General features: G+C 42.2%; 1 protein-coding gene and 1 long non-coding RNA gene across 12 annotated transcripts in view; one reads left to right on the top strand and one right to left on the bottom strand.

Annotated features, from left to right (window-relative positions):
* Positions 1-17,731, top strand: part of Nr3c2 (nuclear receptor subfamily 3 group C member 2) — a 331,912-nt gene that overhangs the window by 57,831 nt on the left and 256,350 nt on the right. The gene's annotated exons all lie outside the window — the stretch shown is intronic.
* LOC143273298 (uncharacterized) lies at positions 4,573-12,526 on the bottom strand. Its single transcript, XR_013051250.1, has 2 exons — positions 12,293-12,526; positions 4,573-5,178 (listed from the first exon to the last, which is right to left on the bottom strand). It is a non-coding gene; the product is annotated as an uncharacterized LOC143273298 (long non-coding RNA).

The raw sequence follows: 17,731 nt of genomic DNA, 5'->3' as shown, positions 1-17,731 counted from the left end.
AGCATGCACACACACACACACACACACACACACACATTGACTTCTGACCTCCACACACATGTATGCACATACCCACATGAGCATGCACACACACACACACACACACACACACACACACACACATTGACTTCTGGCCTCCACACACATGTATGCACATACCCACATGAGCATGCACACACACACACACACACACACACACACACACACACACATTGACTTCTGGCCTCCACACACGTATGCACATACCCACATGAGCACACACACACACACACACACACACACACACACACACACACACTGACTTCTGGCCTCCACACACATGTATGCACATACCCACATGAACAAACATATACGCACACACCCAACTTAACCTGTATCCTTCCCAAAAAAGCCCTGACATTCTCTGCTGCACAGTCATTATCTACAAGCTAGGCAGGCCTTCCTCCTGTAAGCCAGCATGCGTCCCTCAAAGTCGAGGCATGAATGCTGCTGCCCCTTGGTGTCCTTCTTACTGTGTGTATATCATACAAGTTCCCTGAGTGACATTAGCTGATCTGAGGAACCGGGGAAACGGTCCTTGCCCACAGGGCCTTCTGCAAGCCCCCTGACAGCCATCTGGCCTGGTTCCTCTCACTCATTACCCTTTTATGAACGTTTGGCCCAGACAGTGAGTATGAGATAAGTAATTTCATGGAATGGGCTGATTCACTCCCCCCAATGTCAGTCCAGTGTTTTCTCTAAGCATTTCTTCATTTTCTGTCCAGTTAAGGCACTGGAACTGGTGTTGGTACTATTGTATGTTATCATAAAATAGTAAAGGTAAATGTAGTTTTTGAAGAGTACATTTTTTTTTTATAATTTAAAATTACAGAGAGTGGCTGCATCTAAGGCAGATGCAGTACTTTACTGTTTTCCTGAAATAGTGTTTGTCTCTGGACTGGCCTGATATCCAGAGAAGAGGTCAAGAAAACAACTGTAGCAGAAAGTCACCTTTCTGCAGGTATTTTCCTAACGTTAACATATTAGAACTTCTAAAGGAAGCAAAAATACATGGGAATATGTCTGGCTGAAGTGGAGGATCTCAGTTGTTGGGTAGTCTCTAGACATGGAGAATGGCTAAGAGGAGTCCACTGTGGGAAGGATTTTCAGTGTTGTGTTTACGTTCTGCCTGTGATTTGGGCCACAGACGAAGTGGGCTGCCAGTTGCTTAGGACTTTTTGTACCACCTGTAAGATACCACTTGCTTTAAATGTCACAGTGGAGACCTGGGAATCAGCTGTTTGGAATACCCATCCTTCTGGGAAGATAGCGTTCCTTACTCTTCTGGGAGAAGTTGCCATCACACTTAAATTCTTAGGGATTACCACAGCAATTGACACAATTGATCTCACCTTTTCTCATGTTATAGCATAAGCTCAGCACTTTGTGTGGTGAAATGACCTTTTTTTTACAGTGCGATATGTTGTTGCTGCCTCTTAGGTCATTGGCCACCTCACTCTCAGTGGCCTCCATGGGTTACCCACACAAGCATTCTGGCAGGATCTGGGCTGAACACTGCTGCCATTAAATGCTTAAACTACACTACTGCAATTTTTCTTCTTTTCGTATTTATGATAGCATCCACTGGCAACTGATAGTGAGAAATAATGACATTTGTATATGACAAAAACCTCAGGCAAAGTCGCACAATTAGGTAGGATTTTCTCTTTCATCTAGTCTGAGGTAGCTTGGGCCGGTGCATAGCCTCGAACACCATTCTTTCTTCACCTTGTTTATAACCTTCTTTTGGCTGTTTGGCCTCCAGCCTCTCATTTCTTGCCTCTTGGTAACAAAGTAACTGTTTTACCTCCAAGGTCCTTGAAGAAGGTGAAAGGCCTCGAAGATAACAAATCAAAAGCAATCACACCTGCTTTAAGCTTTCTACATGAAAGAAAGATGAACTTTAATTTAAAGAGCCCCCTGGACGCTCCAATACCGACTTTTGTTTCTCTCAGCAGTTCTGGATGATGAGATAAAGCCTGGGAATGATGACCACCCAAAAGAGGTTGAGATGTGCAGCTTCTTAACAGGAAAATGCTGTTTTGCATAAAATGGCAGCTGCCTCAGTAGGAGAAAAGGAGGGAAATCTAGATTAGTTATGCAGAGAGACTCCCCACATAACACCTGTATGCTAGCAAATGCCATGCCAAGGACCTAGGAAAAGGACACAGATGAGAGAAGTGTGTGTGTGTGTGTATGTGTGTGTGTGTGTGTGTGTGTGTGTGTGTGTGTGTGTGTGTGGTCATGTACTTAGGAGGAAGCAAACAACTTGCTGTTGGGGAAGAGCAGAGATAAAGAGAGTTAGCATTCTATAGCTCTTCTTTAGAAACTGACCCTAGGAGTTCCTGAGGGATAGATATTTATAATACCCCCAAGTTAGAGAACCTGAGATGCTGTCCTGGGTCTGTAGTGTCTGACTTGGTTATGCTTAGCAGATGGATCTACCCCCATCGCCGTGTGTGTGTGTGTGTGTGTGTGTGTGTGTGTGTGTGTGTGTGTGTGCGCGCGCGCGCACGCGCACTGGTCAGATGTCTTCTTTGGTCGAGTTTTCTAACAACTTTTCAGACAGGGTCTTTCACTGAACCTGGAACTCCTTTGCTTAGACTTTCTTGTAAGACAAATTGCTAACACAATATATCACCCCACTTCCTGGCCAGCCAACTCCGGGGTTCTGTCTCTCCCTGCACCCCAGAGCTGGGGTACAGATTTTGTCACCACACCCAGATTTTACACGGGCTGCAGATCTGAACTCAGGTCCTCATGCTTGTGCAGCAGTTTGTCCACTGACCCTCCTCAGACCCTCCATGGCTCGTTCTTGTTGTGTGAGGTGCTCCTCCCCTCTCTAACTATGGAGCTGACAGACTGTGATCTCTCCAAGTGAAACACTTCCTGGTTACTTTATAGTCCCCCAGCCTCTTTTAAACAGCCCTGCATGGGAAGCCAGTCAAGCAGTGTTTGGAGCCTGCCTCAGTTAGGGTTTCTATTGCTGTGAAGGGACACCATGACAGCAACTCTTATAAAGGAAAACATTTAATGGGGGCTGGCTTACAGTTCAGAAGTTTGGTCCACTGTCGTCATGCTATGACATGGTGGCATGCAGACAGACATGGCACTGGAGAAAGAGCTAAGAGTCCTACATCTTGATCCACAGGCAACAGGAAGTGACGTCTGTACCACACTGGGCATAGCTTAAGCATAGGAGAGAGACCTCAAAGCTCACCCCCACAGTGACACACTTCCTCTAACAAGGCCATATCTACTCTAACAAGCCACACCCCCTAATAGTGTCACTCCCTATGGGGACCATTTTCTTTCAAACCACCACAGAGTCTTTCATGAAACTTCACTATCACTGGCCTCATTACATGAAAAGCTGAGGCATGAAATGTATTGGGCATATCTTCTCTGTGAGAGAAGCCACGGCTTGGTCCCTTAGCCACCCAGAGACATGGTGCTATTAATTTTGGTGCCAATTAGATTATGCTTGGGACCTTACTATTCAGAGCTGTGGACAGAGGGAGGGAAAGTTTGGAGTTCATATGAGTGAGAGGAGCTTGTATTTCCCAGGGCTCACTGGTGGTGGTGGTGGTAAAGTTTCTACTGTCTTCTGCGCTAGGGATGTGGGCACTTGGATCATAATCAGGCTTGTGGCCGTGAGTTGCAAGCCTGTGTGGACATCAGCATTCCAGTGAGGAACTACCTCAGACTTTCCATGCCTGGGTCCCCTTCCATCAGGGCACACCTTTTGGGCACGTCTATCCATTGGAAATCAGCAGATGATTAAACCTGTGGTTAAAAGAAAGAAAGAAAGAAAGAAAGAAAGAAAGAAAGAAAGAAAGAAAGAAAGAAAGAAAGAAAGAAAGAAAGAGAGAAAGAGAGAGAGAGAGAGAGAGAGAGAAAGAAAGAAAGAAAGAAAGAAAGAAAGACAGACAGACAGACAGAAAGAAAGAAAGAAAGAAAGAAAGAAAGAAAGAAAGAAAGAAAGAAAGAAAGAAAGAAAGAAAGGAAGGAAGAAAGAAAGGAAGAAAGAAAGAAAGAACCCTGCATCTTGAGGGTCAAGATGCATCTGAAAACAAGCCAAGCAGTCAGCAACAGAACCGCTCAGATGACAGGAAGTGATGCATGGGTTTGGGACAGTGTCCTGGCACACCTCCTTCAGCCTGGGGGGTGCATGGTGTCCAGGGCAACAGAGGGTATCTGGAATGCAGGTGGCAAGAAAGGTGGCTTATCAGAGATTTGGCTTATCAGATGTGTCTGTGGGTCTCTCTCTTTCCTCACTCCCTCTCTGGCTGTTTTTCCTTCTGAGTCTGACTAATATATGTTAGCATTCAGTGGAAAGTGCTGGGTAAAGCGCTTTAGGCTCTTAAGGCACTTGAATAAGAAAGGAAATTTTTAAAAAGAATTCAGATAGAAATCTGAGCAATGTGAGGTTTCTGTATGGAATATCAGAAGAGGTGTAATGAATAATTAAATGAGTTATAGCTAATAAAATATACAGCGCATTGCTTCAAGCTGAAACAGTCTCACTCTGCCTTAGGGATGAATGTTTTTTATTATTTTTTAATTTTTGCCAAGGTTGACCTTGAAGGTTTTTTCCGGCAGATAATTTTTCTGGTAAGAATGAGATCACTAAGCAGTTTAGTTTATCTGATGCATCAGATTTCTTCCTCTTATGTAATGGCACTGGGATCAGTCCATGGTCCTATGACGTTGCTCTTTGACTGGTGGTAGTTTCTTATAGATCCTGTCTTTGGTGATTTCACTGTTACTGTCCTTTAGGAGGGTCTCTGCAGTTGGAATGTGGATTTCAGAGCCCTGTCAGACTTGCACATTGGTGACTGAGAAATCCTAGTGCTTTAGGATCACTAGAGGGAAGATGTGTCATTTGGGTAAAATGGACATGGAGGAGCAGGGCCTTTTGTACTTGCAGGAAAATGGCCTCCAGTGACTTCTTCCATAAGGGTGTGATGCGGATGTCACACCCAGCATTGGTCTGCACTGTCTCCGTCACCGTCTAGTCTGTGCAGTCTCTGGAGCAGTGTTTTCCAGCATGCCTTCTTACTGATATGCTTGTTGTGAAGAAAACACGGCAGAATGCAATGAAGTATTCTATTCACATAATTCCCGTTTATGATGCATCTTATGAAGGAAAGAAAATAGGACATTTCGGGTACACAATGACAGATACATGGGGAAAACACCTGTAATTTTCATCAAACAGAACAAGAAAAACCTGTTGTGTTCAATTGGGGAATTAAATTTAGCAAATATAGTTTCTTGTTTGCTTAGAATGTGTACTGAATCTTGACACGAGCATTAAGTTCAGGACCAGGTGGTGTTGATATACATAACATTAGTGGGTTTCACATACATGGATTGGGGGAAGGAACTTTATTCTGTTGATAATACCATCTGGTATGTTTTTATTTCTCTCTCAGCAAAATTCTGCCACCAAAAAGTCCAACATAGCACTACAGTTATGATATTTTCTTCCTCACAAAGAAAATCTATCACACTTTGAAGTAAATATGACTATTTATATTGTGTATGAAACAGAGTAAGAAATGAAGTTTCTGCCTTGTATTCTATGTTGACATGAAAATCTTATTTCTTATTGAACTGAAAATACTATTTGTACGTTTTAAGTACTTTGGTGATAGAAAATGAGTTATCATATTTGGTTTATATTATCATAAATGGTTTAAATTATATTTTGAATATATGAAAAAATAGATTTCAAATGTAGTCACATAAAATGCATTGTTTTTCCTTCTGAGAAATTGCCCATGAATCTTGGTTCTTACAAACTATCAGACTTACTCAATTATTTTACTAAAAAAAAAGTATGTAGTTTTTAGTTGCTGTCATTTAATGTTAAAGGGTGCCTGTTTATAGACCTTCTGAAGTCAAATTTGATGGGCAGTGTCTACGTTGTACTCTCGGGTGACCTAGCACTTGGGTAATACTAGTTTACATTTGGCACGGTAAATCCCTAGTTCAGAAACTGTCGTTTAACATTAATGACTTCACAGAATTGAAGCAGGGGTGTTATGTTTGATGTCGGAAGACCCGTGACACTAACCAAAGGCAGAGGCGTGCCCTCATTCCTAACAATCTAGTGAGCTTCTGCAGTCCTACAGGCTGTGGTGCAAAAACAATAAACTGTAGCCAAGTCGTCCTGCTTTATCTGAAGGCAAAGCATCTCCTCAGTCCCTAATGCTTTGCTGTCTTTGCTCAGATGGGAAAAGACTAGAAAACGCCCTCACAATTGTCTTCATGCTCTTGCCATCCCCTTTTCTTACTGCAGAATGAAGCGCAAAGTGTGTGCGTGTTTTGATGTCTGGCGTGTAGGTTGTGAGGATCTTAATCATTTGTTAGGTTTATTTTCAAATTATTATGAATGTTTTTGCTAATTGTTTAATTTGTAGATTGTCTTCTTTATAATATATATATTCTCTGCTGCCCAGGGTCTTCCATGTTCTAGACTCGTACTGTACTACTGAGCTGTATCCAAAGCTCTTTTGTTTTTGAGACAGAATTTGGCAAGGTATCCCAGGCTAGCCTTGAACTCACTTTTTAGCCCAAGCCGTTACACCCTCACATCCCAGGCTAACCTCTAAGTGGCAGGCCTCCTGCTCTAGGCTTCCCAATGTTGGGATGTACACTGCCTTTGAAAATATTTTCTGAGATGAAATTGAGACCATAGCCATATATATTTGGTTTTTCATTATTTTTGTTTATTTCATGTATGGGTATTTTGTCTGTATGTATGTCTGTGGATGCCTGGTTCATGCCTGTCCAGAATAGGGTGTTGGATCCCCTAGGACAGGAGTTATGGGTGATTTGAACCACCATGTTGATGCTAGGAATCAAACCCAGGTCCTCTGGAAGAACAGCCAGTGCTTGTAACCAATGAGCCATTTCTCCAGTCCTACTATATACATTTCTTGAGGTAGATGTTTCTTTTCAGTTTTTGGAGAGAAGATGTTGCAGTACGCTCTCATTGCTTAACACATAATTCTACTTTATTTCTAAAGTCGTATTTCCTTCTTTAAAATTGCTTACTGACTTCTCTTTTCTCCCATATAGATCCACCAATCAACAGTAGGAAGTTGAAAACCTACAAATAATTGATATTGTAAAACTCAGTACTGAATTGATTAACATTATTCATCTAGTGTTTTAAAGAGGAGATATTATCAATTATAATGCCCAGATTGGTATTATACCCACTTACCAGGTAGCTTCATGCAAATGATAGGTATTAATGTCATCTGATATGGATACATAACTAAGCACATCTAGAGTATGTATTTGTACCTGGCATGTCCTCCCTGCTGACTATGCTACTCGGAGGCTCTGTGCTTCTGTGGCTTTCAAGTTGGACAGATTGATGGTGATGTAGGCTTGCCTGCTGATAGCTTTTGTGAGCTTGGAAGAGCCACTTAACTTTGTGGTCTGTTTTCTCTATGCATTGGGTGTGGGAGGGACTGGTGTGAAGATTAAAATTGATAATGCAGAGACAGAGCAGCTGTTGGACAGCATGATTAATGCTCAATGGTTATTAAGTGCTGGGGATATTGTCTTAGTTTTTATCCTTAGTACCTAGTTCAGGGGCTGGCACTTGGAGGAGATAGAATAAATGTTGAATGATGCATGAATGAATAAATAATAACTAACTCATTTAGAGTTCCTAGAATGGACTGCAACTACTTCTGTGCTTCATAATTTGGAGGTTGTTCTCTTTCATTTGACTCATATCTTCCTAAAGGCTTATGTGGAAGGGAGGTGGCCATGCAGACTAGAAACTTGGGATCACATATGACTTCATATCAGGCTGCTTTCTCTACCCTGTGAATTTGTTTGCCCATATTATGTGTATGTTAGTTGTTCAGTGAGGGAATAGTAACTTCAGCTTTATATGAAATGTGGTGAGATCTAGGTAGGTCAGGAAAAAGCCTGAAGAAAAAAACCTAAATAGCGAGTCTTGCATGAAATATGTCCAAAGGTCAAAGTCTAAAGGGTGTAGGGGAGGTTACTGGGACTCCATAACTTGGTTTGGTGGTCTCAGTGGCAAGGCCTAGGTCCTGTTCAGTAACCACTAACATGAGTGTACCTTGCATGAGCTGCAATGGTCATAGGTGGAGTTACCTTAAATGTCTCTAACCCTAACTGTGAACGTTGGATTCCTTATTTAGAGGAATATTTTGGTTGCTTTTTTTTTCCCATTTTAAACATCTTTTACTGTACAGAGATCCTTTGTGTCATGAGTCTCACAACATGTCCCACATGGAATAGTAGACTGTTTTTATGTCTGTGAGAGTGATTTTATGTATGTGTGTGCATGTGCATGTTGAAGCCAGAGATCAACCTTAGTTGTTTTTCAAAATATGTCTGCCTTGTTTTTTGAAACAGAGTTTCTCTATGGCCTAGAGCTCACCAAGTAGGCTAGGCTGGCTGGCCAGTGAGCCCAGGGATCAAGCCACCTTTGCCTGTAATGCCACCACTGGTGTTAAAGCATGTGCCACCATGCCTGCCTTATTTTGTACGGGTTATGGATATTAGACTCAAGGCATCATCCTTGGAAGGGAAGCACAGTAGCCCCTGAGCTATCCCCGGCCTACTCTCTTGTTCAAACTAATGCTGCAGTGTCTCTGAATATAAACTGCTAATGTATTAATTTGATCTAGAAAAGACTAAAGACATTAGTTTGAAAACAACTTAGAAATTTTCACAAATTTTGAAATTTACTTATTATTTAGATTCAGTACCTATTTTAGAGATGTTGGTGGCATCTGAGTCACTGGCCGGACTCAGCCACTTTCTCAAAAGTCTATTACTATTCTCATGTTTCTTTGGTCACACAATTCTGGTAAAGCATGGCAAAGTGTTATGGACTATAACACCACTATGATATTATAAATGTATTAAGGTTTATCTGCATATCCATAGCACTACTGCTACTCATGAACCAAATTATTGATTTTTAGGAAGATACCTAGCTTCCCTTTATACCTGTTTGAATAACATTGGAATTGTTTAAGTCCATTTTCATATAGGCCTTAATTTTCATTTTTCCAAATTAGGTAATAATAGACACTTCGTTATTATGTCTTCATGCTGAAAGAGACATCTTCCCGGAGGTGCAAGGCCAGAGCCAGGTTTGCCTCCTCCTCATTAGCCTTCCATTTGAAAAGATGTTTTCTAATATGGTGTGAAGCCTTCATTGCTTCTTCTCCTCGCCTTTATCTCTGGCATCTTTAGGAAATGGGAGTTGCTTCTTTAGCAGATGACACAGAATACTCAAAATATAACTTTTTTCCTCTTCTTTCAAAATAAATCTGTTATCTCTTGCCAGCTCTTGTTTCTGAATAGAAGCCAGGCTGCTAGCAAAATGGTTTTTTGGGCCCTTTGAACATTCAGCTTAGCAGCTCTCCCGAGGCCTTAGTTGGTGAGCCTCTGTGACCTCAGGATGGAGGTGGGTGAGGAGAAAAGGGAAAGAGGGAAGACCTGGGGAGGGAAGCTGTCTACTTGAGCACGTTGGTTTGGCTCCTCCCCTCTCTTCCTGGCCACCTTGATTTGAGGATTGATGGCATAGAAAAAACAAACAAGCAAGCAAACAACAAAACATCTCATCGGAATTCCAAGATTAAACCATTAAATAAAAGTGATCTTATTTCCATGTATACTTGGAATGAGCTGTCTGTAGCTTCTCAAGGATTCATTTCACTTTCTGGAAAGCCTCTCCTTGAACTCCTTATCCAATTCCCCAAATAATTACATATGAGATAAGCTTGAATTCTAAATCCCTTTTCATTAACTGCCTACCTTCTATCATTGTCTTCCAGTTTTGAATCTGTGTGTCTCTGTGTAGTCCAGGGTGCCTCAAATCCCTAACCTCCCTGCCTCAGCCGCAGGACGGCTAGAGTCCTAAGTCTGTGCGGTCATACCACACTCAGCTCGGAAGGGTCGTGTTATTACATGAAGGGTGTTACACATCATATTGTGTATTGCTTTGTGTCTTGTTTGGTTTGCTCAATTTATTTGTTTCTTTTGGGATTTTTTTTAACTCAGTTTTTTTCTTTTTTTAAGTTTGTGATTTATAGTTCATTGTCACTATTGTGTAATATTTTATTAACATCAACACAATTTTTTTCTCATCAGATGAATATTCCATGTGATCTTTGTGTATTTTAAATCATGATGCAGCAAATTCTTTCATGTGTTCCCGGTTGCAAAGTTATAATTTCTCACCAGTGCAGTCCTGTGAGTGGAGTGGCCAGGGCCGTCTGTGCTCTCTCACTGTCTCATAGTTGTTGACGGTTTGTGCGCAATCTCCACCCGCCAGCCATGGCACATTCAGTGCTCCTCCTCTGGCCACCATGGGAAAGCCATCCGTTTATACAGAGTGAAACATCTGAGGACATCCCATGTGGGTGCCCTGTGCTTTCTCCTGATATCTGGTGTTTCTGTTGTCCACTTCTGGGTAGCCCCTTAAACGACACTGAGACTTCCCTGTAGTTCAGTCCTGCTGTGTCCTGCTGTGTCCTGAGCATTGGGATGCCCTCTGCCTATGTTTGAGAGAACTTCTGGGCCCTGTCTTTTACCAAGAAACAAAAGATCATGTGTGAAGTAGAACTAAAAATCAGTAACTCCCCCTTGCTCCAGCCCCACCTGCCTGTGGGGTGACCTCTCCTGAGTGCCTTGTTCAGCCTGACTACCCTAAAGTGATGACAGGACATCCGACATGACTTCAAGGTCCCTCTTCCCTCATTCACCTGCCCTGGCCTCCGCCCTTCTCCCTGGCGTCCACGCCAGCTGCCAGTGCCCAGTCACTCAGCCAGCTCCTTGTCTCTGTGAGCAGAGTCTATTTTTAAATAAAGCTCTCTCTGCAGTCCCTCCTCTTTGGGCAAAGCTCACAGCAGTTGAACATGCTTTCTCTTTTCCCCAAGTCCCCAAGCTTGTTCATAACCTCATGCCTTGCGGGTATGGACCCCAGACTCACCCTCCATAGCCACCTTCCCCAGACTTCCAATTCAAATTTTGTTCTCTTTTTCCTGCTGCAAGTCAGCCTTCAGTGTATCTTTATTGGTGCCTCTTTGTTATTATAATATGGACTACTCTCTACATTATACTTATTTACCTTTTATTCTCTTCCTTCCCACTACAACCAAATGTCTGTGAGAACACTAAACTGATTACTAATTGTAAATTTAAAAAGTTTTCCCCAAAACTAGCAGTGGTGGCACACGCCTTTAATCCCTCCACTTGGAAGGCAGAGGCAGGCAGATCTCTGAGTTCAAGGCCATTCTGATCTACAGAGCGAGTTCCAGGACAGCTGGGCTACACAGAAAAACCCTGTCTCAAACAAACAAACAAACAAAAAGTTTCACCTGAGCCAAGGTGTACTCTCAGGTAATTTATAAAGGAACATAAACACTGGTATACCTAATTTTTATTTCCATTTTATTTAATCGTATTTTTTTTTTAAAAAAAAAAAGGATAACTTGGGAAAAAAAGACTTGTTATTTTTTATTTTAATGTTCTTTATAAAACTCTAACATGTATTTAAATTCTCAAATTAACTTAGGAATCTACTATATTAAAACTGAGGTCACAATATAATGTTCCTGATGCTAGTCAATCTATTTACTATTAAAATTTTAAATCTTACCAAGAAAATCAAACCCCACACCCGTTTTGAGGCTCTCCTTTCAGGTTTTACTGTTTCTAGAAGCAGGGGCTACAAATTTTAGTAAGTGGCTAGTAGAAGCACCTGAAATTCCAAAGAATAAAGAAAGTAAACAGGCTGGATTTATCTGGGTGAAACGCGGTTATTTAACCTGGGCGCTACAAGTGCGGCCTGTGAAGACCTCACAGACTTGTGTGGCTAGGGAAGGCCCTTGCTCGGGGCCACATTCCTTCCTGGGCCGGCTTTGAAGCACCATAGCAGCTCCACGTGGGGCCTTTGTTCTTCTGTTGGGGAAAACACTAGAGAGCTTACTGTAAATATGGCCGCCTGCCAAGTTGTGGCGCACATTCTTTTTGTTTTGTTTTTTTCTAATACTGTAAGCTGGCGTGGGCTCAAGAATTACATCTCTTCCTTTTATTTACTTCTCCTTCTACCGTGAAGAGTTTTTGCATAACCTAAGAGAAGAAAACAGTTGTGGCAGGGGACAGCAAAAATCACCGACAGCCCTCTGCTTACCTGGGCCACACGCCTCACCTTGGGTGGAAAAGGAGGTCAACTAACCTTGTTTAGGCTCCATTCTCAGGAGCCTGAGGTCCGCTTGTGGTGTGAGCCTGGGAACTGAGTGGGATCTCGGAGACCTGCTAAGGCCACTCTGCTTTCAGAGCGGATTCGGATTTCCTGCTCCTGTTTTGGCCATTTTGGAGACGTTCCCTTCCTCCAGGGTTCTAGAATGCTCTTGGTTTGAAACTCATCTGACGCTGCTGCTCCCGTCCCTGTGTGGCTGCCACTGAGTTGGAAAGGGCACAGGAAGACGCGATGCGGGTGTGGCTCTGCCTTCCAACTCCAGGGTGTAACGCTTGGAACTTTAAGCCTTTTCTCTTTTTTAATTTGGGAGAAAGCTTGGAAAATTTGTATTTTTTTGAAGGACAGCTTACACAGAAGGAGAAGACTCCAGGAAGCAGAAGATTAATATCAATATCCTCTTGTCAAAAGAAAAAATTCTGCAGTTTTATTGATTTTGTGTGTGTGTGTGTGTGTGTGTGTGTGTGTGTGTGTGTGTGTGTGTGCAGAGAAAACATCTAAGCCCCAGTAGAAATTAAATGTATATTGTGGTTCTTTTGAAAATAAAGCTATGATTCTATGAATTGTTCTTGCCTACTTCACTGATATTACAGTTACTTTATACAGTAGACCTGACCATCTCTTTCCATCTCAGTCATTCATCTCTAAAATGCTATATCACTAGAAAGTGAGGGGAGACGTCTACCTGTTTTCAGGTAGAGTTACAAGTAGAGACTGTGAGCATCTAGAACCAGATCATATTCGTGTCAATCTTTTTGAGGTATGCGGTAGCATCTAAGCAAACTCGGGCAGTTGATATTCTCCCTCGGAGATGCCTTGCCAGTCAGTGGGACCGTTTTCCTTCAAACACCGTGTGTCTTCAACTCGACGAGTCTTTTATTAGAGTCATTGGAAATAACTTTAAACCTTCGGGAAATACATCGGCTCTTCGGATCTCCACCTTTTTATACAAATTAGTTTTATTGGACTAAGAGGCCCCAACAGGGTTATTTCAGGCATCAATTGACATTTGTTGCTAATGTCTCTTATTTCAGAGTGTTTTTAGACTTGGTGTTTAATGCTAACAGCATAGTGATAAACAAACTATGTTTCCAGAGACTTGCAGTGTGACCTAGAGGGTAGGAAATCAATCCATGCCCAGTTTCCTCACCTATGAAATAGTGATGCTTTCTGGATATTCTACACGAAGGCTGTAAACATAATTCAATGACCACTGTGCCCTTTTTGGTAAATTAGAATTTATGAAAGATAAGAATGTAACATTCTAATGTAGCAAACATTTGTATTCAAAGAATGTTGTTATGATTTTTATACTATACTCCATGTATATATAATTATTCTGTGCCAATTAAGAAATAAAACTGAATGTAAATATAGAAATTGCAATGGTAGATAATTTAAAGTTTTTCAATACAGGCTTCAGTGCTCTTGATCCAGTCTGGTTGGTACCAGAAGAATTTTGGGTTTCGGATTTTCTTTGGAGTTTTAGAAAACTTATTATACATTTTGCTAATAGAGAACACTAATTTGCAAGTTCAAAGTGTGGCAAAACTCAAAATTGTGGAGCATTTTTAGTTTCCGATTTTTAAATTCAGAATATTCAACCTGTATCCTTGGTTCCCACTGTTTTTAGAATCTTTTTATTTCTGGGTTATTGTCACTTGATGTCAATGGAATGTGTGTGACAGGGTGTATTCCATTTTTAAGATTTCATGTGGGCAAACACAATCTTCTTTGTAGGGAATCCCATTTCAAATCAGGAGATGTAGGTGCAGAGCAGTGGTGTGTGGGACCTAGAGCCCACACCACTCACCTCATCTGAGCCCGAGAACTGTGCCTCAAGAGCTGGGATTGCTGAGATAATTCAGTAAAATGTTCTGATTCTGAATTTCCTTGTCTCTGATGTGAAGACAATACCTATTTTACTGTTGTAAACATTAACGAATTTAAGTTAGATGGTATGTGTGACCACACCAAACTTCAGTTGTAACATTTTAAAAAAAATGTCCTGTTTGAGTTCAAATAGTTGTTGAAAACCTATAGGTCTAGAGGAGTGTGTGAACAGGTTAAAGGAAAAGCCAGGGGACCCATGGAGAAAGTGGATGGAACAGCGGGTTGGGAGTAGTGAGTACAGGAGACTCCGAAAGGAGCCTTTGACCTGGCTTTGAGAATGACTGAAGTTCTTTACATGGGAGGAGGAGAAAGAGCCAAGGGAGGCGTCCAGGCAGAAGGGAAGGCGCCATCATGTTAATGGAGCTTGGCTCCTGTTGAAAAGAAAGGCCACTAGAAACTGGGAGGAGCCACAGCACACTGTTCCAGGCAGGAAGAAGAAGTCACATGTAATCCTACTGCTTATAGTCTGTAAAGGGCTGACTTGCCTTTTAGGCTTTTGTTGTTGTTGTTGTTGTTGGTGGTGGTGGTGGTGGTGGTGGTGGTGTGTGTGTGTGTGTGTGTGTGTGTGTGTGTGTGTACATATGTATATGTATGCTGGCAGAGGCCAGAAGAGGGCTTCTGATTCCCTGGAGCTGGAGTTGCAGCCTAAGAGCTGGTTTATTCTAATGTCAGAGCTGTCTATCTTTGGGGGAGACTTTTCATCTTAAAACACATACACATAGGTAGGTGTGTGTGTGTGTGTGTGTATGTGTGTGTGTGTGTGTGTAAGTAGTTAAGATGGAAAGTTCTTTAAAGTGATCAAGCTGCAGGAATCAGGGTCAGAGGTCAGCGGCAGATTGGCATAACCCCTTGACAGCTGTGACTCAGGGAGTGTTCTTGCAATTGACCCTGTGTCTCCCTGGGTGAGTTAGCGACCACAGAGAACGAAGAAGTTAACATTTTGCTCCCTTTGTGGTTTCCATTTGATAAAAGCCATTCTTTTTTAATTGTTTATTTTTATTTTATGTGCATTGGTGTTTTGCCATGGGCGTTGGGTCCCTTGGAACTGGAATTACAGACAGTTGTGAGCTGCCATGTGGGTGCTTGGAATTGAACCTGGGTCCTCTGGGACAGCAGGCAGTGCTCTTAACCACTGAGCCATCTGTCCAGCCCGATAAAAGCCATTTTTGAGGGAACAAATTACAGGGGCTGGATAGATGGCTCAGTGGTTAATACAAGTTGCTATGACTGCTTGCAGTCTTGTTGCATCCTGAGGGCCAGTGAGTCATGCTCTCCACACACCTCCAGTAGTATATTTTCCTGAGAACACATCTTTGGTACTTTTCTGCTCTGTTTTCTTTGAGTGTGGTGATATATTGTGTCTCCAAATATATTGTGCACCCTAATAAACTTATCTGGGGTCAGAGAACAGAACAGCCACTAGATAGACATAGAGACGAGAAAATGGTAGCACACGCCTTTAACTCTAGCATTCTAGAGGCAAAGATCCATCCGGATCTCTATGAGTTCAAAGCCACACTGGAAACAGACAGGCATGGTGACACACGCCTTTAATCCCAGGAAGTGATGGCAGGAAGCAGAAAGGTATGTAAGGAGTGAGGACCAGGAACTAGAGCTGGCTAAGCTTTCAGGCTTTTGAGCAGCAGTTCAGCTGAGATCCATTCGGATGAGGACTCAGAGGCTTCCAGTCTGAGGAAACAGGACCAGCTGAGGAACTGGCAAGGTGAGGTTAGCTGTAGCCTGTTCTGTCTCTCTGATCTTTCAGTATTCACTCCAATACCTGGCTCCAGGTTTGTTTTTATTAATAAGACCTTTTAAGATTCGTGCTATATGTGAGGAATGCTGTGACTGCAGATCCCATCACTTTGAAGGACGTATATGGAATAAGAGAATAAGAAATGGAACGGTAATCTAGACCAGGGGTTTTGTTTAGAGAAAAGATGAACTAGCCATGTAAACAAGAGAATATACTGTCTTTTTTTTTTTTTTTCCAGTTTTTCGAGACAGGGTTTCTCTGTGTAGCTTTGCGCCTTTCTTGGAACTCATTTTGGAGACCAGGCTGGCCTCGAACTCACAGAGATCTGCCTGCCTCTGCCTCCTGAGTGCTGGGATTAAAGGAGAGCACCACCAACACCCAGCCCATATACTGTCTTTTTAAACCAGAAGATCAGAGTTACATCTAAAATTCTGTCAGCTTTTGCTAATATGTCACAAGGAGACTTCTAGAACTTCAGACATCCTTATACTTTGGCTGATTTATGGTTTAACAATTTTTAAAGACAGAAGAAGGCATCTAATGTTCTATCTGCTGAGAGAATAAATCTTCATTCCAGTACATTATGCTTGAAAGAGCACACTTGCTAAAGCATGATGGTATATTTTACTTCTTGTTTTGGTGACCATGGTTTTTTTTTTAATGTATTAACAAAATTTTCACTATTACTTCTTCGCTGAATAAGGGACCAACTGTGGTTTGTGTACCAGTGTTTGTTGAAAGAAATCAAAGGTATAAAAATCATCTTTGTTGTGGAAAGGTTGTACCTCCCCTCCACTCTTTTAAATTTTTTTGCTTAGTCATTTGCTGTTTTGTTAATTTTACCAGTGACCTTTGGACTTACTGAATCTTTAGTTTCATCAACTTTATGGTCTTGCGATGTCTTTACCAAAGTGCCCGTTTCTCAGGTTCCTGAGAGCACATCTTCAGTTTAGCACCATTTGAAGGAAAATGTGTATTCAGTGTGTCTCATAAATTCTTGGTACTTTTGAATATTGTGTTAGCTTTCCATTATTGTAACAAAATATCTAAGATAGTCCTCTTAAAAAGAAGAAAGGACTGAGCAGGTTGCATTTATATACTTAGGACCGTGTGCGGGCTTGTGTTAAAGAAATGGATGCCGTGATTCTGAGACTTAGGGGTGTATGGCAGAGTTAGGGAGCCAGGGGCAGGGGAAAGCAGCGCACTTATGTTTTAATTTCAGAAACCACCTTAGCAGAGGTAAGATCCTGCTTTGGCTGATGGCGGACACCGTTGCCTTTGGGTCTGTGGTGATATCATGGTGGGAGGGTGTGACAGAGAAAGCCTTTACCTCATGGACAGGAAGAAACGAGAAAGAGTACACAGTGTAGTGACACAGTGCAGCTCCCAGTCTTTCACAAGCATAGCCCCAGTGCACCAAAGCCCCCTACTAGCCACGACCTCTTAAAGGTCCCACCTGCTTCTCCTGAGGTCAAGCTGGGGACAAAGACTTCAACACATGGGTTTTTAGAGCACATCCCAGATACAGAGCATAGCCACTATGGCGGCCCCACCGCAGCTCTGATGAATTAGGCATCTGACGGCCTGCTCATGCTGAGTGTTAAGACACCGCTCACATGTCATGCCAGGATGATGAATTCCATGGTGGAGCAGTACTGCTCTGAGCTCTTCTGCATATATGATCACAGAGCCATAGAGTTAGAAAGTCTTCAACCCAAAGATCCCTAAGCATTTATTCTTTTGTTCCCTCTAAAGTCACATTTAACACA

This window comes from Peromyscus maniculatus, chromosome 5 (assembly GCF_049852395.1).
Source record: "Peromyscus maniculatus bairdii isolate BWxNUB_F1_BW_parent chromosome 5, HU_Pman_BW_mat_3.1, whole genome shotgun sequence".
Taxonomy (NCBI): Eukaryota; Metazoa; Chordata; class Mammalia; order Rodentia; family Cricetidae; genus Peromyscus; species Peromyscus maniculatus.
The sequence above is the reverse complement of the archived record's forward strand: the minus strand, read 5'-3'. Positions and strand labels throughout refer to the sequence as shown.